Genomic DNA, 22094 nt, shown 5'->3' on the forward strand with positions numbered 1-22094 from the left:
GTTGAAAACGACGTTAAACACCAAATAAAGAAAGAAAGAACCTGGCATTCATGTACAATGGGGTACATGAAACCTGTGTTCGCGACGTACCTCAAAAACCATAGTTTTCGCCATGAAACAAGGTTCTCGCTTGGTTGAGAGTGCTAACCCGTGGTCACCTTTATTATGATAGCCCATCTGCAGTTGTTTCCCTTGCCCACGAGTGTGTATCTGTGGGTTTTTTGACAGTGGAGTACCCCAGGACATACATGTACAATATGGTTCAGCATATCTGTGTTCACGAAGTAGGGGAAGGGCTCCTAATGAACGCTTAAAACAATTTCATTCGCTGGATAAGTTGCACATGTCAAAACAGTTGCGGAAACACGAACCTCAAAACCATTAGGCTTTTTCTCTTCTTTTCCACTTTTGGCAGCGTTCACTCTAAATTTGCCGCCTTAAACGGGCTCGTTTCTGTCCACAGCCAAAGCTGTTATCACACAAAAATTGCTATATATATATAAATGACAGATAAGACCGTATTTGTTACATATTAGCAGTGTTTCACCGAGTTCCTACTGCAAACAAAAAATAATAGCAAAATATCAAAGTATGTGTGTGTCCCCTAATATGGACCACTTTCAACAAATCAAAGAAAATAAAAGCGGCTATTTTCATCAATTCATTAAGAAGCTTGCTGAAAATAACCTATAACTCGCCCTTGAGATTAAAAAAAAAAAATCAAATAGTCTTCTTTTTTTAATAGTTGATAATTTCACTTATGTTTTACTCTGTGTTGGATAAGCTTCTTTAGTTTCCTGGTGTGCCTCAAATAATGCTCTCATCAACCCGAAACAGATAAATCTAAAGCATATTTTTATTAGTCTGACTTGCACACTAAGTTGTATCATGTTATTTTAGAGTATGGGGGATTTTTACAGTGATTCGTGAAGGCCGCTTCACTGGTCCATATTGGGCGCCCAGGCTCCTAATATGGACCATTTGTGATTTTTTTCTGTATTTAATTTTTGCTGAACGTCTATCAAAGCTAATTCACTCTAATCTTCTTCTTCTTCTTCTTCTTCTTGCGTTCGCCGTCACACCATCAGTTTAGTCTGCGAGACGAATGACGTCGTGGCTTCCAGGTCTTGTCTGCTCCCTTAGAGTTTGGTGCGAGAGGGACTGATGCTGATTCACTCTAATTAGGCCTAACGGTTAACCTAAGAGAGAAGGACTACCAAACACAAAATGAAACTTCTTCGCAAGAAAACTCAGCATGAAACAAAAAGTGGTCCATATTAGGAGCCCTTCAAAGAATACCATAGTATTCGCCATGAACCAGGGTTCTCGCTAGGTTGTGAGGGCTAACCCGTGATCACCTGTATAATGACAGTCCAGCCGCAGTTGTTTCCCTTGTTCACGAGTGAGACATAATGGTGTGGATACTAAAGTGTCAGCAGCGGCGGCTCCACAACTGGGCGTCTCTGCGTCCTATAGCACTTGAAGACGCAAAACGTAAACGAAATTATTGGTTGTGTTCCCACGACGCACTAAACTGAAAAAGATCGGGTCCCTGGACGCACTAACTATGCGGATTTTAATCGGCGAGCCGCGGTTTGCTTCTCCGGCATCTCAAGTTCCCGTCAGGAGTCCGGAATTCCGCTCGTCAGTCATCATTATTTAGTTTAGTTTTCATAGATACCTATTCGTCAAATTAGATCAAGACCATTAGATTGAGGAAGTCAAAACCTACACGGTAGGCTATAGCTTACGCACGCAAATTCCGTGCCATACAGCGCTAAAAGGCTTCGCATAAGATAACATAAAGAAACCGAATGTCGGTTGGAGAATATCAAAGTCTGCAATGACTACCAAACACAGCATTCAGATTTGAAAAATAAAACGCCCAAACGCTAATTCTAAGACCGTCATCGTGTGTATTGTCATTCATTCAACTCCCAAAACGATATCAATATCAAATCTGTATCTCTACTAGACTCTAGAAATAGCTCATGAAAAACAAAAGGTGGGACGAAAATTATGACTCGAACCGAAAGAACGTCACGATGAGAATTACAGTCTGGAAAGCCCACTCAAAACACAGCCGTTTTCTATTTGACTAACTCAGCACTCAAACGTTTATTTTAATGTATTACTGGTGTGTTGTCACATAAATACCGCCCCTAACCTGAACTGTACATATCTCTTGGGGCGATTTGAGACAGTTTTCTTGTGAGATATAATCCCTTTAAGTTTTTGTCGGGTCGATTTTGTGGGTACCCTTATTTGGGCGGCTGTAACGCGACACCTGTCAAAGCATTTTTGATCCGAAAAGTGTGCCAGATAGACACGGGAAGGGCCTTTAATGGTATGGAACGTTTGAATGAATTGACACAGGAATGAATGCTTTAGTCAGGGTACGAAAATGGGTGCAACAATTTTTTTGCAGAGTTTATATTATTAGCCTGCAGAGAAAGAATTCGAAATACTTTTTTCACATTTTGTTTGTCTACGTTCAGTAAATGACTTTTCAAAGTACATCACTCGCGTAACATGGAAACCAAAAGGATGTGACATGGATTTAAATACTAACAATTAAAATAAAGAAGACAAAAATGTGTACAATAATGTTGTTGTTGAATGTCTGTATCATTGTCGAACTTGGGTATTAATGAAAAAAGTAAAGAAAATACATTCTAGTTGCCATGTAATATACGTTTTAAGTATTCAAATGACTGATAATGCATGTCACAACATGGTACCCAGCTATGTAGAATAACCCTTTTATAATAATAATAATAATAATAATAATGGTGATTTCTATAGCGCTTTCGAACACACAAAGCGCTTTACAAAAGCAATAACAACATCATTACCAGAATGACGCCATTGACGGAATAGAACACAATCATAAACACTTTACAACGAAAACCAAAAACAAAACATAAATGTTACAAAAATCCAGAGGCTCTTACAGGAACGAACTCTCAGTATACACAACAATTATGATGCACACATACACACACACCCACACATGTCCACACACACACACACACACACACACACACACACACACACAGAGAGTAAACATTGTTCATCCGAAAGTGCACATTTACAGGGTCGCGACAACTACATCATCATAGAATGCTTCTCTGAAGAGGTGAGTCTTGAGATTTGCTTTGAAAGAAGGCAGAGATGGACTGAGACGTAGAGACAAGGGGAGTTTGTTCCAGATATGATCAGCTGCGACTGAAAGACAGCGGCCACCATGATCGTCCCTCTGATACTTAGGAGCTTTGACAAATTTATTTTGGGAGGCAGAACGGACAACCCTTTCAGGATTGTTTTTCTGCACGAGATCGGACAGGTACTGTGGAGCCGTGCCCGCGGCAATTTGATAGAAAATGCAGCAGATCTTGTATTTAATTCTTTGTTCCACTGGAAGCCAATGTAGCTGTTTGAGTAGAGGCGTGACGCTTTGTTTCATAGGTGTTCGAAACACGAGTCTAGCGGCAGCGTTCTGGACTAGTTGCAGGGGCTTGGTGACAGATTTGGGACTTTCAGCGAGCAGTGAATTACAGTAGTCTAATCTAGAGAGTATGCCGGAACAGACTAGTCTTTTGGTTGCGTCTTCGGTAAGGTACTGTCGAATGGAACCTATACGCCGGATCTCCATTCGCGCTGCTTTACATGTTTGGACTACATGCTGTTTCATGCTAAGATCTTTGTCAAAAAAGACTCCGAGATCACGGGATGTATCCGAGAACTTGATGTCAATATTGTTCAAAGAGATGGCCTGTGGGAGTTCTGAAATAGACTTAGCATGGGTAGGGGTGGAGTATGAAAAACGCATGGCTTCAGTTTTGTCGTCATTTAGTTTGAGTTTGTTCTCTTCCATCCATGCCCCGACATCTCTCACACACTCCTGTAGCTACAGAACCAAATCTGGGTACTTGTCATGTGATGCGGAATGATTTATCTTAAAGGCTGCCATATTCGTAGCGTTCATTAATTAATTCATATTGTTTACATGTGCCAATAATGTTATAAAACTGTACCTGAGGGGATATAATGATTGGCTGTAGCTTTTGAACACAGAAAAAAATATTTCAGTATTGCAAAGTGGTGTTGATAGTGTCGAATGTAAACAGAACAGTCTCAAACGCCATCTTTGGTTTACGAAACGTCACGAAGTGACGTCAACGGTCAAAACATCGCCCAAGTCCTGGAGAACTGTTGCTAAACAATGCAATAAAGAATTAATTATTTCTCGTAATTGGTAAGGACTTCAAACCTAAAACTTTGCAGGAAGCTTAATTTATACATCCCCGCAACGATGGGAAAAGCCCTGGAAGTAATTAAACTAATTAAATAGGACTATGTCAGCCCTTAAACATCATTGCCTATCAGTTCTGAAGGAGTATCAGTCGTAGAAACATTTTCTCCCTTATATATTTTAATTTGTGTGTGTGAATTATAGGTCCATTGATCAAATTATCATCATTTAACATTCATCATCTCTTTGTATGGACTCCTCTCAGGATAGTCATAACGTAATACCGTGACTTGGCCTGAAGTTGAACTATGGTGTTCGTGCTTTTCTGTATTCTTTTTAACTTTCTGAGCTTGTTTTGAATACAACATATCATATCTATATGTTTTTGGAATCAGGAAATAATAAAGAATAAGATGAAATCATTTTTGGATCGATTTCTTACATTTCAATCGTAGTACTAATTAACCTATTTTCGTTAATTGTGATCACATTTTAAGAGAAAACATGACATATGTATATATTTTTAGATTCAGAATTTGATGAAGAATACGATGCAATCAATTTTAAATCTGTTTGCGAAAAATTGGTTTTAATAACAACTTTAATGAGAAAACTCATTGATTAAGTTTTAAGCCTCAAAGCTGAAAAATAATACCAAAGTCCGGGCTTCGTCGAAGATTACTTGACCAACATTTCAACCAATTTGGTTCAAAAATGAGAGCATGTCAGTGCGGCCTCAACTTTTAAAAAAGCCGGATATGACGTCATCAAAGACATTTATCAACAAAAACGAAAAATAGGTCTGGGGATATCATACACAGGAACTCTCATGTAAAGTTTCATGAATATCGGTCCTGTAGAATCTCTGAATCGTTCTATACAGACACACACACACATCATGACATACATACACCACGACCCTCGATCGTCTCGATTCCCCGTCGATGTTAAAATATTTCGTCATAACTTGACTAAATGTAGAAAAAAGAAGAAGAAGAGAGAGAGAGAGAGAGAGAGAGAGAGAGAGAGAGAGAGAGAGAGAGAGAGAGAGAGAGAGAGAGAGAGAGGCGCAAATTGTTTATATTTCATTAGGCCATTGCCCCTTATGAAGGGGTGTGAACAAAAGAGTTGCATAAAATATTATTGCACTCAGCAAGTGCAACAGGGGAAAAAAACCCTACTATACGTACACTCGACACGACATTTAGGAAGTAATTAAGAGGTTACTGCTTCTCCTAGCCTAAAGTTACAAATACGTCGACACATTTTTTAACAAAACATCTTCATAGCTTGAGATGAGGCTGAGAGCAAACAAAGGCGAAAGAGGCTTTTACATTTTTTATTTATTTAAGTGGGAATACATTGTCCGAGAGAGAGAGAGACAGAGACAGAAAGACAGACAGAGAGGCAGAGACAGACAGAGAGAAAACAAAGAAAGAGAGATAGAGAAAGAAACAGAGATAGAGTAAGAAACAGAGAAAGAGAGAGCAGTTCATAGTTTCAGTGGCCGGTACGGCGACGCCAGAAATGGCTGCAGCGGAGGGACGATGAGAAGGAAGGATGGTGGAGTATGAGCGGAGGAGAGTTCAGGAGTTGCAGCTTTGAAAAAGAAAAGAAAGGAAGAAGAAGTCGCGTAAGGTGAAATTACTACATTTAGTCAAGCTGTCGAACTCACAGAATGAAACTGAACGCAATGCCATTTTACTCGTAGCATCGTCAGGCCACCGCTCATGGCAAAGGCAGTGAAATTGACAAGAAGAGCGGGGTAGTAGTTGCGCTAAGAAGGATAGCACGCTTTTCTGTACCTCTCTTTGTTTTAACTTTTTGAGCGTGTTTTTAATCCAAACATATCATATCTATATGTTTTTGGAATCAGGAACCGACAAGGAATAAGATGAAAGTGTTTTTAAATTGATTTGGACAATTTAATTTTGATAATAATTTTTATATATTTAATTTTCAGAGCTTGTTTTTAATCCGAATATAACATATTTATATGTTTTTGGAATCAGCAAATGATGGAGAATAAGATAAACGTAATTTGGATCGTTTTATAATTTTTTTTTTTTTTTTACAATTTTCCGATTTTTAATGACCAAAGTCATTAATCAATTTTTAAGCCACCAAGCTGAAATGCAATACCGAACCCCGGGCTTCGTCGAAGATTACTTGACCAAAATTTGAACCAATTTGGTTGAAAAATGAGGGCGTGACAGTGCCGCCTCAACTTTCACGAAAAGCCGGATATGACGTCATCAAAGACATTTATCAAAAAAATGAAAAAAAACGTTCGGGGATTTCATACCCAGGAACTCTCATGTCAAATTTCATAAAAATCGGTCCAGTAGTTTAGTCTGAATCGCTCTACACACACACACAGACACACACACACACACACGCACACACACACACACACAGACACATACACCACGACCCTCGTCTCGATTCCCCCTCTACGTTAAAACATTTAGTCAAAACTTGACTAAATGTAAAAACGGCTGAAGAAAGACGGACGGGGTTTATGTTTTCCATATTGAGCAGTTTATCTGGGGCTGCAGACGGCACGTGCTGCACGCTGACGCGCATTGTGCGAGGCGATAGAGTGTGGCGTGGAGAGATTAGCGGGCGTAAAACAATTCCCCACTTCCGCTCCTTCTCGTGCGGCGCTCGTGCGGGGCAATAACTAATTGATTCAATGGCAAGCCTCTTCTTGCGACGTCCCATCGTTTCCTGTCAGCGCTTCTTGAAGTGAGTTCAGACCCTCCCCCCCCCCCCCCCCCTGCCAGCCACCCCCTCCCCCGGCATCTCCATCCACCGGTCACCCCTTCGCTCCAGCTGAGATTTTTCTTTTTCTCTTTTTCCATTCGGCGTGTAGAGAAACCTTATTTTTGACACTGTCTGCTAAGATGCTAGAAGTTGAATCACAGCATCTCAGTTTTTGTTTGTTTTGTTTTTGTTTTTAATAAGTTTTGAAGATCAGTATGAATAAATCGTTATTGCAGATGCTCACACGTGAAAAGGCAGCACACCGCAAAGATTTTTTAGACATAAACCTCCCATCAACTGCTTTTTGATTACAGCATTGATCTTCTGTTTTGGGGAGCCTCGATTTGCTGTTTTGGGGAGCATTGATTTGCTGTTTTGGGGAGCATTGATTTGCTGTTTTTGGGAGCATTGATTTGCTGTTTTGGAGAGCATTGATTTTCTGTTTTGGGGAGCATTGATTTTCTGTTTTGGGGAGCCTCGATCTGCTGTTTTGGGGAGCCTCGATTTGCTGTTTTGGGGAGCCTCGATTTGCTGTTTTGGGGAGCCTCGAATTGTTGTTTTGGGGAGCATCAGTTTGCTGTTTTTGGGAGCATTGATTTGCTATTTTGGGGAGCATCGATTTTCTGTTTTGGGGAGCATTGATTTTCTGTTTTGAGGAGCCTCGATTTGCTGTTTTGGGGAGCATTGATTTGCTGTTTTGGGGAGCATCGATTTTCTGTTTTGGGGAGCCTCGATTTTCTGTTTTGGGGAGCATTGATTTGCTGTTTTGGGGAGCATCGATTTGCTGATTTTGGAAGCATCAGTTTGCTGTTTTGGGGAGCATTGATTTGCTGTTTTGGGGAGCATCGATTTTCTGTTTTGGGGAGCCTCGATTTGCTGTTTTGGGGAGCATTGATTTGCTGTTTTGGGGAGTCTCGATTTGCTGTTTTTGGGAGCATCAGTTTGCTGTTTTGGGGAGCATTGATTTGCTGTTTTGGGGAGCATTGATTTTCTGTTTTGGGGAGCCTCGATTTGCTGTTTTGGGGAGCATTGATTTTCTGTTTTGGGGAGCATTGATTTTCTGTTTTGGGGAGACTCGATTTGCTGTTTTGGGGAGCATTGATTTTCTGTTTTGGGGAGCCTTGATTTGCTGTTTTGGGGAGCATCGATTTTCTGTTTTGGGGAGCCTCGATTTGCTGTTTTGGGGAGCATTGATTTGCTGATTTTGGGAGCAATTAATTTGCTGTTTTGGGGAGGAGGTAGGAGGATCCAATTTGTAACGGCCGATGCGTACTCCGGAATTTTCAAAGTGTAGTACGGTCTGTATGTTTCAACAATATATTGCTTCCCTGGATGCGTCAAATTAGTGTGGCACCGAAGATAGTTTCATTTGTTTGACAAAAAGATGATACATTATTTATTTTGAAGCTGTCTCAGTTAATGTGGAAGAAACATATATGTTTTTGCTGTTGAAATTAACTGCAACTGGTTGGAAAAGTTTAGAACGCCGTTTCATCACTACATGCATTATATGAAATCCATGAACACGTTTGTTTGTTGTTGTGAATGTTCATTGTTATATGCTTGCGTGAGAACAATAATGATTTTGTTTCTATCGTGAATTTCGCTGCCTAGAAAGTTGTTCTTGTATGCTTGCGCGTCACTGATGCCTTGCGCTTGTGTGTGTGTGTGTGTGTGTGTGTGTGTGTTACTCCCCCCCCCCATGACTATTGTAAAATGCATCAACCAATCAACCAGAGCCTTTCCCTCCTTCTATTCTAGCTCACAAGTCTTCTTTGCATTTTCCACCAAACGTCTTTGGCCAGATTAATCCTCTCGTCTCGTTCAGCCAATGAGCGACGACCACGCGCGCGCTGTGACGTCTGAGGCCGTCTGCACGTGCCTGATAAAGGGATTATATGCACACAGCGCGCGCTTGTCAATTTCACCGCCCGCCAATCAAAAATCAATTGCTCTTCAATTTCGCCTCCGCTCCCCAACTCGATCGCCGTCTTTTTCCTGTAACGTTTATTCTCTTTCTTCGCTGGTGAAAATTGGAACGGCCCGTGGTGCGAAATGATAATGTTTACCCCTAATAATAAAATGCAACCACGCGAGATCGGAAAGAAAATTTGCAAATTTCCTGTCTGTGTTTATCGTGGAGAAGATCTGTACAACTGTTGCGGAATAATGCCTATTCAGTGTCAAGCGCTCTGTGATATCGATGATGCATTTGTTTGATTTACTGTTTGGCGAGCATTTGTTCTTCATTTTATTGTCTTCAAAACGAAATCAAGAAGCTGCGTTTTTATGGCTTGAATTCATTTGCATGCGTAATAGGACTAGTTCGCGCACAAGATGAAAACCCCCAAACTGAAACGAAGAAGACGAAAAAGACTAAGAAAAAGATGAAGAAAAAGGAGAGGAGCAAATCTCAGACGAATTCCGGAGATAACTCTTTCGGGTTTGAATGAGTTATGAAAGAGTGAATATTCTTGCTTTTATTGAGGCAAGCTTTCTACACGTGCAGTTCAGTCCTAGTCCGCGTGTTTCAGACACACCCCTAGCTAGTGCATGGCTGGCCTATAATGTCACGTGAGAAAGTTTGACTCACTAAAAGCAAGAGCATGCACTCCTTCACAACCTATACAAACGGGACAGAGTTATTTCCCAACATCGTCTTATATTTTGTTGCTCAACTCCTCGCTCTCTCAGTCTTTATTACCTCCTTACTGTTTGTTTCATCTTCTCATGTTCGTCGTCGTTGTTGTTTTAGCTGTTTTGCTAAGCACAATTTTCATAAAAGCGTTCCGAGTTTGTTGTCTTTTTCATGTTTAATTTTTTAATGTTGATCGATCGCATGTGCGTTTTCTGTCAATTTTCAAGGATATTTTCACAATACGCAAGTGTCATATTGCAATCTATTCATTGTTTCTTTCATTTTGTTTTTCCTGTATAATTTTGATGTCTTTTTATATTTAGTCAAGTTTTGACTAAATATTTTAACATCGAGGGGGAATCGAAACGAGGGTCGTGGTGTATGTGCGTGTGTGTGTCTGTGTGTGTGTCTGTGTGTGTGTGTGTGTAGAGCGATTCAGACTAAACTACTGGACCGATCTTTATGAAATTTGACATGAGAGTTCCTGGGTATGAAATCCCCGAACGTTTTTTTCATTTTTTTGATAAATGTCTTTGATGACGTCATATCCGGCTTTTCGTGAAAGTTGAGGCGGCACTGTCACGCCCTCATTTTTCAACCAAATTGGTTGAAATTTTGGTCAAGTACTCTTCGACGAAGCCCGGGGTTCGGTATTGCATTTCAGCTTGGTGGCTTAAAAATTAATTAATGACTTTGGTCATTAAAAATCTGAAAATTGTAAAAAAAATTAAAAATTTATAAAACGATCCAAATTTACGTTTATCTTATTCTCCATCATTTGCTGATTCCAAAAACATATAAATATGTTATATTTGGATTAAAAACAAGCTCTGAAAATTAAATATATAAAAATTATTATCAAATTGTTTTTTTCGAAATCAATTTAAAAACACTTTCATCGTATTCCTTGTCGGTTCCTGATTCCAAAAATATATAGATATGATATGTTTGGATTAAAAACACGCTCAGAAAGTTAAAACGAAGAGAGGTACAGAAAAGCGTGCTATCCTTCTTAGCGCAACGAATACCCCGCTCTTCTTGTCAATTCCACGGGCACTGCCTTTGCCACGGGCGGTGGAGTGACGATGCTACGAGTATACGGTCTTGCTGCGTTCAGTTTCATTCTGTGAGTTCGACAGCTACTTGACTAAATATTGTATTTTCGCCTTACGCGACTTGTTTCTTCTTCTCCAGAATGAGTTTTTTTTCAATTATTTTGCCTGTCAAGTTGATGTGACATAGAGGTAAGAGGACGAGGAAGGCAGCACTACAGATTGTACGAGAGATCAACACTATACGTACTCGCACAGGCGGAAGAAACGCCAACAACAACAACTAACGACGATTGGTTCCGTGTCAAATTGCTTTACGACCGAGCGAGGTTTCCCAGAAATGAAGACCCAACCCGGACTTTACTTCAAACGCCGTTGAAAAATAGACGAAAAACAACAAATAAAAAACACAAGCAAGCAACCAACTATCCAACGATCCAACCAACCAACCGAAGAAAAAAGGACAGAACAGGAAAGAGCGAAAAAACCAAGGATAACGTACGTTAAAGTGTAACTAAACAGACATTTTGAAGTGTCAGCTTTACTGAATTGCTTTATGTTTTGTCCAAGTATAGACCTGTAGAAGCGATACTGGACGATTTTTCCAACGTTTACTGTGTTTTCTGATTTACTACGATTTTTTAAAAGTGCTGAACCCATTTCAGATTTACCTGCTTATCTGTTCTTGATTTGATACTTCCAAAGAACAAGTGGTACTTTGAGTTCCGGTTTTATGTTTTAACCAATCAGAATTTGGTTCCTAAATAAAATCGTCTGCTGCCTGTCCCAGCAGAGTCGGCAACAAGCACTGCTTGCCACATGTGTGATGTTACCAACAGAAATAGCCATAAATTGGGCAAGGTAGCAATGTAAATGAATTGGATCTAACTAATGTGCTTGTACTGCATCTCTGGCCTTTGAATTCACTCCAAATGTACTGGCTCAGCGTGAGAGGCAACATCCTGTCGAAGTCGTAAGCACGAGGCTGACTGGGAGATTATTATTCGAAGAGCATGCTGAAACAGATTGTAAGTACAATATTTTACATGTTCTCGACATTTCTGTTGATCTTTCCTTAACTTTAATTGTTTCCTTGATTTAAAACCCTAGGGCTTGTATTTTCATTTGTGATACTAAGCACGTATCTTTACCACAGTATCTGATCACTTCACACTTGAATTTTGGAATGATGAAGTGGAATTATTTCTGGATCTAATTTATTCCTTGTTCCCCCCCTCTCGATTCCTTTTTTCGCCACATATGTATTGTCGTGTAAGGGGGTAGATGCGTGTACTGGCTGATTTTTTGATTTTTTTACTTCGGTCAGATACAGATGATTGAAAAAAAACTTGTCAAGGATTTCAGAATTTAATAGATCTGTTCGAAGTTTTTACGGGATGGGTCCTGTTACAATATAGACTGAATGTGCGCAAGATGAACTTTTGATTAAACATACACACACAAATGAATCTCTTGATTTTGTTATACGGCGAATGTCCAGTTCCCACCACCACGTCTGTGGTATGTTTTTATACTGTTTGATTGAATAGACTGACGTGCATTCTCTCGCAAATGTGCGCGCGTGTGTGTTTGTCTGTGCCTCAGACTTATTAATCAAAGATGATGTTGCACATTGCAGATCTATGCGACAGGAGCAAGTGGACAAGACAGCTACATTTGTCTGAGCGAAGATCCAACGGTAAGCTCTTTTAGCCGAAGACGGCGAGCCTGGGTGCATGCATGCAAGCTTCTATCATGTTCGTGTGAGTGCTGCAGGGCTATTAGACGCCTTTTCATTATTCTTGATTTGGAGATCCATGCAGGGTATTAGGAAGTGCAGAATATACACGTTTGAACAAATACGATGTGTGTTTGCTCTGAAAAAAAGAAAAAACGCAACAAACAAACATTGTATTTGTTTAAAGTATCACAAATATTTATTACCTGTATCTGCATGTTTTGATAATGATGAAGGGTAAATTACTTTGACGTGTGCTTTTTTTTTTAACCACACTGATAACGAATGATAGAAACACAGACACACTTAATAACATATCCACAAAAATTGTAACAATAAATGTAAGCTGAACAATGCCTGCAACACATTTCAGGCCTCAGAAGGAAGTAATTATGAGATTCAGACAGAGAGAGAAAGCCTAACACGAAACCAGTTGTGACATTTTTTATTTCATTATGTAATATTAAAAACACGACAACAACGTATTTCCTGTTCTTAGTTTCGTGCAATTATGGATTGCAAAGTATGTATAATTGAGTGGCATAAAGAGGCACTGTTGCATGACAAACCAACTCGGATCTTGACTAGGATCAGGATTTTACATGGACACAACCTAGAATTTAACATCCTGGGGGGAGGGGGGTACTGCGCCTTTCACATCAAGATGTAAAGATCTATTTTAAATAATACTTATTAGAAGGGAACAAAATCAAACAAACTACAACAATCGTTCTGAGGGGAGAGAATTACCTCTTCCGAAGAAATTACCTCCCTTGCTTTTCTTGTCGTGACTTATGTAGAGTAAAGTGAATAGAAAGTGAATCAGTCAGTAACAAAAAAAAACCACAACATTTCTTAAGATCAATGAGGAGTCTTGAAGTATTTGTCAATGTTAATCTTGTATGCATAACAAACAATATATTAGGATTGATAATTAAAGAAAATCGTCTCTTCTACAGGGTTGACCCCCCTAAAAAGGACACCCACAACCATGCAAATTACTTCTGCATCTGTTGAACCAATTATTTTATATATGGTATTCATTAACTTCAGTTTATGTTCTGCCTTTCCAGTAAGTGGCAATTTTGTAAATTGAATGGTCTGACGTTTTGTGCAATTTTAATTTTTTTCTTCAAATTCGGGGGTCGACTAAACAGAACGAGTTTTGACATTGAGCGGTAGCCATTTTTACCTAATTTAAACCCTTCAGGCTTTTACCTTTTTGATTATTTTGAATGTCTGAGTATGTAAAAACATCCCCTTCAACCCCCAGGCTATCGATGACCTGAAGAAAGCATGCAGTTACAGCTAGGTTCAGGGCAATCCTCAGACACGAAAGCGTTGGTGTCATTGGTGATGCAAAAGTTAGATAATTTAACCTAAAAATTTGCCACTTTGTGAACTGCACATGCATAAAATCAAGTTTAAGTATGCTGAATATGAAGTTATCCAGTCAATTGGTGTAGAAGTTATAGCATTTCTGTCAGTTAACAGTATTTAAAATCTCTAAAGTAAAATCTGACATATTCGAAAGTTTTGCATAAACACCCAGACAATTTTTACGATATTCTCCTAAGCTTCTCCACTTCTCAGCCCTGTCTTGGAAATGAATTCGAATAAGGCAGTCAAAATAACTTAGTTTGGAGCACCCATCAATCAGAATAAGCATTAACTTTTGACACAGGAAATATCTTCTACCGAAAGCTCTCCTGGTTTTATTCTACATTTTTCCTGCATAATGGTAACAAATTTAATGATAAATCTAAACAACGAAGTGACTGTGGTAAGATGAACAAAGTTAAAAAACAAAGGATTACTGTAAATGGTTTACGAATCGAAATCTAAACAAGTTTTAATGATAAGTAAAATGATAAAAAAAATAAAATAAAACAAGAAGGGCAAAGCCCATACGACTCACATGCTTTACACATTTTTCCTACCAAAATACATGTGACCTTGACCCAAGGTCAAGGTCATCCAAGGTCATGCAACACAAAGCTGTTAATTCAAGACATAGGAAGTACAATGGTGCTTATTGGCTCTTTCTACCATGAGATATGGTCACTTTTAGTGGTTCACTACCTTATTTTGGTCACATTTCATAAGGGTCAAAGTGACCTTGACCTTGATCATATGTGACCAAATGTGTCTCATGATGAAAGCATAACATGTGCCCCACATAATTTTTAAGTTTGAAACAGTTATCTTCCATAGTTCAGGGTCAAGGTCACTTCAAAATATGTATACAATCCAACTTTGAAGAGCTCCTGTGACCTTGACCTTGAAGCAAGGTAAACCAAACTGGTATCAAAAGATGGGGCTTACTTTGCCCTATATATCATATATAGGTGAGGTATTCAATCTCAAAAACTTCAGAGAAAATGGGAAAAATGTGAAAAATAGCTGTTTTTTAGGCAACATTTATGGCCCCTGCGACCTTGACCTTGAAGCAAGGTCAAGATGCTATGTATGTTTTTTGGGGCCTTGTCATCATACACCATCTTGCCAAATTTGGTACTGATAGACTGAATAGTGTCCAAGAAATATCCAACGTTAAAGTTTTCCGGACGTCCGGACGGACGTCCGGACGTCCGGACGTCCGGACGGACGGACGGACGGACGACTCGGGTGAGTACATAGACTCACTTTTGCTTCGCATGTGAGTCAAAAAAGCTAACGTCCTCGCATTTGTCCAGAATTATTCCATGTTAAACATGGGAACAGAGGTATAATTGGTCTAAAGAATTTATCTGTATGCAATGCCCGCTATAGGTGAAAGACTTTTGTGGAAGCCATGGAAGAATGAATCGCTGTTGTGCTGGTTCAGCTTGAGGTCCTGTCCTAGCGAATATCCTGCACACACAAAAACACGACTTTTTAAGCCACTTATGTTGCATTCCGTGACATAGCTTTGTTAAAACAGTGTGCCTGATAATAATGACAGATTTTGTTGATATATATACATTGTTTTTTTAAGACACCCCATATAATATTGTTTGACAATCTCTTTCAACATAGTTTACGAATCACCAATGTGTATACATACAAACGCAAATAACCCACAGGTCAATAAGTTACTTTCCAGAGAAAGAGAAAGAGAGAGAGAGAGAGAGAGAGAGAGAGAGAGAGAGAGAGAGAGAGAGAGAGAGAGAGAGAGAGAGAGAGAGAGAGAGAGAGAGAGAGAGAGAGAGAGAGATCAAAACTAGAAAATGTGTGCTATATAAAACAAGGATAATCACTGTCAAATCTTTGCTTGTACCTGCATGGTGTTTACTGCGCTATATACACAACCTGTTTTATTTCATTTATTTATTTAATTTTTGTTTTTCTTTTGGGGGGGGGGGGGATGTTTTGTGATGAGGGTTTTTTCAAAGCCTTTACTGCTTTAGTCATTGAATCCACCCGACTTCGATTTATTGTTCAGTGATGGGTAATTGTGTGACCAACTATGTAAGTTAGTGATTGTTCTGGCTTCATACAATGACATTGCATTAATTTTATAAGTGTATGTGTGTGTGTTTCAGGCAAAAGCTGATATTACAGTCCTAGTTGTATGCAGTACCTCTGCTTCTTCGTTCAGGAATCAAAGTATACAATCTAAACCGATTATTTTGTTCAATAATGTTCAGCTTACCATCCCGAAGAAGGCAGTAACGTGCCGAGATATTGATTATAGATATTAACGTACCTAACCTGGTTACTGGTGTGTTTTCTTTTTATTTCAATAATGTAAATGTGTGACACCTTGCAGGGTACTTGATGTTCAGAGCAATTTTTCTGGCAAAAGACCTTTTATGGATCAAAGAAAACTTTTGTCGTGGTGCACAAGTCAATCAATTTGGTTGATAAATAATTTGTGCTGCATTTCCCCTGGTTCCAAAACGTAGTATGTATTACCACATGTCCTTACCTGTCATTGGCATCACATGATTCTCTGCAAGCAGTCTTTTGTGGAAATACCAGGCATGAAAACTGAAAGAAAAAAAAATACTGAAAACAAAATTCGAAGGCGCATAGCGCCAAGTTTCGCCGGCGCGTAGCGCCAAGTTTCGCAGGCGCGAAGCGCCAAGACTTCTAGGGGGGTCCGGGGGCATGCCCCCCCCGGAATTTTTTTTTTTCAAGGGTGCAATTTGGTGCAATCTGGGGCTATCTGAGCCTTAAAATTGGATTCAAACATGGCCCCAAAACTATTTTACTATAACTATGACTAGGAAAAAAAATAAATAAATAAATAAAAAAAAATTTAAAAAAATAAAAAATTAAAAAAATTAAAAAAAAATTTAAAAAATTTTTAAAAAAGGAAAAATACGGAAAATAAAAAAAAACCGGTTTATTCTTTTCAGAAATACGGAAAATACGGAGAATTTTCATGCCTGAATACGTCATTTAACACTTGCACTTATAGTAGGGCTGATGGGGTCTATGTCGACCAAAAGAGTGGTATTCTCTGTAGGTCGAGTTCCTGTAGGTGGATTCCCTGTATACCTAAGACTTTAAAATTGGCAATCTAGTATACAGGGAATCCCACAGGGTGCAGTTTTTCAATAAAACTTGCAAACCATACTCGAATTTCTAAGAAATATCAAAAAAAAGATCGAAAAACATCAAATTCTAACGATGTCGCTAAGCATCACGTGACTTTCATTGATATTAGCAAAACGCTACAGGAACTACACCCTGTGGTATTCCCTGTATACAAGATTGCCAATTTTAAAGTCTTAGGTATACAGAGAATCCACCTACAGGAACTCGACCTACAGTGAATCCCATTCTTTTGGTCGACATAGACCCCATCAGCTATAGTAGGTGGCTGTGGAACGGTAGACATGCAACGACAACGAACAACAAAAGACAAAGTGTGGAGAACACTCATTTTTCTTAACATACGCTAAGTTTCTTTGAGAATGCTCCAAGTGAAAATCAGGGGTTAGGCCTGATATCACAATTAAACAGCTTCTTCTCAGAATCAGGAGGGAAAAAAACGAGATGTCGTGACAAGAACAGACAGCAGCAGCAGCAACAACAACATTGCTAAATCGTCGCTTTAACAAAATTTCATGTTTAGTATCGCAGACAAAGCACGGCTACTGATCCGACCAAAGCCACACTTCATGCACGATGGGCACATTGTTATGGCCAGCTTGTTAACGTGAGCATTGTGTATGTTTTACATAGAATTGAATGTGTTTGTCGTTGTGTCTGTCATCTATCCTAGTCGTTTGATTTAGAATAAAGCAAACTTATTACAATGACGATTTTCTTCGGTTTTTGATGAAGGATTGGCATCTTTTCCTATTTTCCAACTCTGCCACCATACACTGGCCGTTCAGGTCTGCATGTCGACCACATGGTGTGTGATCAGATTTTTCGGACATGTTCACAATGCTTACATGACCACCAAATGGAAAATCAGTTTGTATTTGTTATGTTTTTGTGTAAGCACAATCTTCATACAAGTAAACAGAAACAGTTTTGTTGCAAACAGAGCCTTCATAAGAAAAAATGCTTCCAAGTCAAAATACATACCCCCTTGTTCGTATTGCGTAAAATATACCCATAAATTCTGGACATCATATTTTTATTTTTTTTCACAACAATGAAACCAAACTTTGGCATTTGTTTTAGCAATATATTCACAATAAAACCTATGAGTTTGAAGGCTGCATCTTGTTTTGTTTATTTTTGAGAATTTTTTTGCAAACCCATGCAAATGGCCAGTTTCTGGGGAGAGACTGGGGAGGTAATGGCCAGTATAGAAAGAGTTAATAAGTAAACTAATGTCAGAAGTAGGTATTTACCTTGTTTGCCTTCGCGTTTTTGATAGCCCGCTGCAGCATTTGTATCACTTCCCTTGACATTCAAAACGCCAATGTATTTCTGAAAGGAAAATAAAGATATTGACCGAAACATCACACAAGTGGTATATCATGCTAGGTTTTGTTTACAGTGCCTGTTCTACGACCACATCTGATTGTAATTTAAATAAAGAAAAACTGTATCCATTTATTACTTCTCTATTTGTGTGTGTTTGTGTGTGTGCAGGGGCGGATCACATCATTTTTAAGGGGGAGATTCCAAATGTCTTTTAGGGACAATGTGACGACGCGAAGCGTTTAGTTGAAGACGCGAAGCGTTCAACCTCCTTGGGGGGGGGGGGGGGGGGGGGGGGGGGGGGTCCGACAAATGTTGATAAAAACAAGGAAGAAGGATCAATCCTAGCCAAGAAACATCCCCTAATACACCTTCCAAAAAAGTAAATATATTAAGAAGAAAAATTTGAATCACAACAAGGACAACTGATAGATCTGGCGCAACCTGAGCAAACTAATTAGCCAACTTCTTTGCAAAATCGTCACTTAGAATACAAAGGCCGGATCCGCCCAGTGTGTGTGTGTGTGTGTGTGTGTGACCGATGACCTTCTCTAAATTCTTATCGTTGCGTTTGCATGGTAATAAAGTTTTAATACTGGATATGCCCATGAAAAAATATCATTTCTTGTTCATGTCATTGTGTGTGAGTGGCCATGACCGTGACTTCTGCTTGCCTCGACGTCTTCAGAAAAGACACAAAATGCCAGCAGGCGTATGTTCTTGGAGCACTCAGTATGCCGTCATCTGCAAACAAATAAATACAAATTATTCAATTGTGTAAATAAAGAACAATCATTTTAATATTACAACAAAAAAATTCATATAACTGTAGTCTTCACCAGAGACATCCACTACACTATCTTTAAATAAAACTGCCGTAAAAAATTGAAATACTATAAAACTTACCCCCACTCAGATCTATTTGGGATTATTCAAGTTTCAACCATGAAACGATGCCGGTTTGGACAGATCTGCTAGTTTGCCGCTGAAACTGAAATCAAAGGCGATCTTCAGAACTATTTTTAATCTTGTATTTGTGATTAATATAAAATACTGATCTTCCCAATAGAAGCTGATGTGTATACACATGACCAGGACAAGGTATTTTGTTACAGGGCATTTACGCAGACGTCGCAGTTCAAAATATCGTTTTAGATCTGATTTTGTACAGCAGCCTGTGTGATTCAGAATCGTCTGCCCTTTTTCGGTTTAACATTTTATGGACGATTCCTATGAGACTGCTCAATCATAACTGATGACAAATTCAGAAACAGATGATGGTTTCAAGTAGGCTACAGTAATGATTCGTTAAACATGTCAAGCCACTCGTCGATCATTCACACTCAAAGAACCCAAGCCAAATCTGCTCTGGTTCCGAGCAGCTTTTTCCAACTGAGACCCTAATTGTTACGCATCTGCCGCGAAAAGATAGACCACAAACAAGCGGCACTGTACCATGCTTTCGTTTATGTTGCTAAACAGATTAAATGTGCATTGTAAATGTGCTTACAGCAAAGAAATGCATCCTTACTTACCACAAAAATACTGGTACCACATTCATCGCACTTGTGTCTTCTTACCAAAACCAATCGATATGTTTGTTTACGATGTATTGGTAATTACTAACCGTTAACTATTTTTCAAAAATCTGAAATGACTTTAAAGAATCAAAGAAAGATTCGCTAAAACGGTTGACTTCAGAAAATAAGCAATATTTTTCTGAACCATGAAATAAAAATCGAAAACTCCGTTTGATCTTTTATTTTGGTAGATTGATGACAACAGCCGGAACTGAAAGTACCAGAACCAAAAATTAAGGGCATTAATCAGGTAAACTAAGAAGATTGTCGTTCCTGGCGCGCACTTCACATGTCCGTCAAACACTGTCCGAGTGAGAGAAAAATTTTTTTTTTCGCAGTTCGACAGTATATGAGGCCCTTCTTCATATCAAAGTCTGACAAAGAATGCGTCGCGAAGCTGGCCGCACGAAGCTTTAGCATTGAGGTTTTTGTTAAAAAGACTTCGCGAAGTGTTCGTGAAGTCGACTTCGGGCTCAATTAGGGACGTGTTTTTAGATTGATGCATTTGTGTTGTTACCTTTGTGCGTCAACGATTGTGTTTACTCCTGATTTAGATATAGTTCACACGGTAAAGTGATTTTTTTTAATTCCTGTCAGTGTTGGTCATTATCATCTATATATATATACGACTAGTGTCTGTGTGTGTGTGTGTGTGTGTGTGTGTGTGATTGTTCGCCATGCACGGCCAAAGTTCTCGATGGATCTGCTTCAAATTTGGTGTCCATATTCAGATACACCATGCACAAAATCTGGTCGATGAGATATTTCACCACGTGCTCTCAGCGCGCAGCGCTGAACCGATTTTGGTTTTTCGCGCGCAGCGCTGAAGCGATTTTGGTTTTTCTCTCGATCCATTCCCAGTAACTCTTCCTTATCTTCTCCAGTGTTTTCAGCCGCGTTTGTCTCCCTTCCTCCGTGTGGTGCGCCGGCAAAGCCGGCGTACACCCGGCAAAGCCGGGTCCCAGGCTCTACTTCTTCCCGGCGAAGCCGGTACCCGGCGAAGCGGGTATTCATCTAGTCATCAATATTTTTACACCCCCGGTATAGGGGTGTGTATAGGATTCGGTCGATGTGTTTGTTTGTTTGTTTGTTTGTGTGTGTGTTTGTGTTCGCATATAGATCTCAAGAATGAACGGACCGATCGTCACCAAACTTGGTGAACAGGTTCTATACATTCCTGAGACGGTCCTTACAAACATTGGGACCAGTCAAACACACGGTTAGGGAGTTATTGGTGGATTAAGATTCTACAAGGACTTATAGAGTGACATTAATGGTCAAAGGGAAATAACCTTCTCAGTTGGTGGCAGTGAGAATGGTTATTTCCCTTTGACCAACGGGGGTGTTTTTCCTACCTCGGAGGAATTTCTTGTTTCTTTAGGGTTTAACAATTGCGCATTGACAGGCTTCCATTTGAAACTTCGAGGTCGTGATCGGGGATTGACGCCCGACCGAAGCCTTATTGAAGCCCGACGGAGGAAAGATAGACGGAAGCTTTCAGTTCAATCAAATGTCATTACCGAGAAATTTCACATGCAAACTATATCGATGTTATAGAAATTAATTTGGTCACCAAACACTTTCCTACACTTTTTGAGGAACCATATATATCGAGAGTGGAAGATAGGTTATTAATTTTGAATGGTTTTGGGCTATCTGACCAATAACAGAATTTCTTCCATTCTAAACAGTACCATACTTTTGGATTACACTGATCTTTGAACGCCCAGAGCGCGCTGTTGTCAACCAGGGACGGCGTTTGTTTTCTTTGTAACACTTCTAGAGAAGCTTGGACCGAGGTTTTTTCCACACATACGTTACACCAATATTTAGACTATTGAGAAATAAGACCATAACAGGAAAAAAATCACTGTATTTATTTCTATAGCTATTTATCAATAAGTTATTTTTTGGCGACTCCTGTTTGAGAGGGTGCTTACCGCCTTGCCCACAGACACATATAAATACACACAGGCACATACAGACAAAGGCAGACAGATAGACAGACAGACACACAGACAGACACACACACATACGTACGCACGCACGCACGCACACACGCACGCACACACACACACACGCACACAGGCACACACACAGGCAAACACACACACAGGCAAACACACACACACACACACACACACACACACACACACACACACACACACACACGCACACACGCACACACAGTGTC

At 39.5% G+C, this 22094-nt stretch overlaps 1 protein-coding gene and 2 long non-coding RNA genes across 3 annotated transcripts in view; 2 read left to right on the top strand and 1 right to left on the bottom strand.

Annotated features, from left to right (window-relative positions):
* LOC138966065 (O(6)-methylguanine-induced apoptosis 2-like) overlaps nucleotides 1-22094 on the top strand; it is a 342886-nt gene that overhangs the window by 210333 nt on the left and 110459 nt on the right. The gene's annotated exons all lie outside the window — the stretch shown is intronic.
* Nucleotides 11217-18248, top strand: LOC138966059 (uncharacterized). The gene is made up of 3 exons (XR_011455584.1): nucleotides 11217-11739; nucleotides 12351-12410; nucleotides 15974-18248. It is a non-coding gene; the product is annotated as an uncharacterized lncRNA (long non-coding RNA).
* On the bottom strand, nucleotides 12880-18378 carry LOC138966060 (uncharacterized). The gene is made up of 3 exons (XR_011455585.1): nucleotides 18248-18378; nucleotides 16360-16421; nucleotides 12880-15302 (listed from the first exon to the last, which is right to left on the bottom strand). It is a non-coding gene; the product is annotated as an uncharacterized lncRNA (long non-coding RNA).

The sequence above is a fragment of the Littorina saxatilis genome, linkage group LG5 (genome assembly GCF_037325665.1).
Source record: "Littorina saxatilis isolate snail1 linkage group LG5, US_GU_Lsax_2.0, whole genome shotgun sequence".
Classification (NCBI taxonomy): Eukaryota; Metazoa; Mollusca; class Gastropoda; order Littorinimorpha; family Littorinidae; genus Littorina; species Littorina saxatilis.